Genomic DNA, 1244 nt, shown 5'->3' with positions numbered 1-1244 from the left:
TGTGTCGATGAGGATTCTTCCCACTTCGAGGTCTCGAATCACCAAGTCGATGACCAGCGGGTCGCAGTGAGGTTTATCGAGTCCGACGGTTTCCTCCTCCTCGAAAACAATCGTATCGTTTGGAGCATTGTCGGTCAGTGACCGAGTCGTCCAATTAGAAATTGTTTCCGCCTTTCTTCCGTAGGCCTTGATGGATGAAACAGAGTCGTGGTAGAATTACAATTCTCCGATGATCATGTTTATCCTCCGGCGGGTACTATTGTCTCCGAGGTCATCCTGCCTTCTTCTGCGTTGCTCGCCAGACTGGTTTGCGTGTGCGTCCCTCTCGGGAGACTCTTTATCAGTCTGGGGAGGGCGGTCGGAATCCAGGATGAGGTCTTTTATGCTAGTGACCTTCGAGAGGTCGCCAGCGAAGAGTTTTGCGGCTAGCCTGGCGCGAGAACTTTGCAGTTCGTAGTGGAATGACCTTTGGTATGGTGGAACTCGCAGTAGGAGTTATCCTTGTACTGGTTCTTGGTCCAGGTGTTTCCGGAGGTCTTTCCTTGTTCGGAATTGATAGTGTAGTTGTGCTCGCCCTGGACGTCTTCTCCCTCGTGGTGGACATACTTGTCGTTTCTAGAGCTTTTCTTTTTTTGTGGGCGTCATCTGCGGGTTGTACTTCTGGGAGAGGATTTTCATCTCCTCTTCTATTACGATGAAGTCCGTTGCCTTATGAAGAGCGTCCTGAATCGTTCTCAGTTTTTTGAGGGATATCCATTGCCGGAATTTCGACCGGTACCAGAGAGTTTTCATCAGAGCATCGATCGCCACTTTGTCGCTGATCCCGGTGAATCTTGCCATTACTAGCTTGAATATGTTCATGAACTCGCGAAGTGGCTCGTCTTCTCTTTGAGACAGGATCCAGAGATCGACGTCCGAGGTTTCTCTGTCCATGAACATGGAATACTGCTTGAGAAACTCTGAAGCAAATTGGCGGAAACTTCCGATGGAATTTCGTTTTAGGCGAGAAAACCATTTGAGCGCGGCTCCTTTGAGGTTTTCGACGAAGAGTAGGCAGTAGTCAGCGTCTCGTTCGCGTTCCTTGAGTTTTCACCTCCCCATTGCGATCTGGAAAGACTACAGGTTCGCTTTCGGGTCGGTGGTGCCATCGTAGATGGGAATTTTGATCTTCCCTGGGTCCGAGACGTTGGTCTCAGTAATCCGGGCAGTGAACGGTGTTTTGCGTGCTTCCTCGAGAAGTCTGT

The sequence above is a fragment of the Brassica oleracea genome, unplaced genomic scaffold, assembly GCF_000695525.1.
Source record: "Brassica oleracea var. oleracea cultivar TO1000 unplaced genomic scaffold, BOL UnpScaffold00908, whole genome shotgun sequence".
NCBI classification, from domain to species: domain Eukaryota; kingdom Viridiplantae; phylum Streptophyta; class Magnoliopsida; order Brassicales; family Brassicaceae; genus Brassica; species Brassica oleracea.
The sequence above is the reverse complement of the archived record's forward strand: the minus strand, read 5'-3'. Positions refer to the sequence as shown.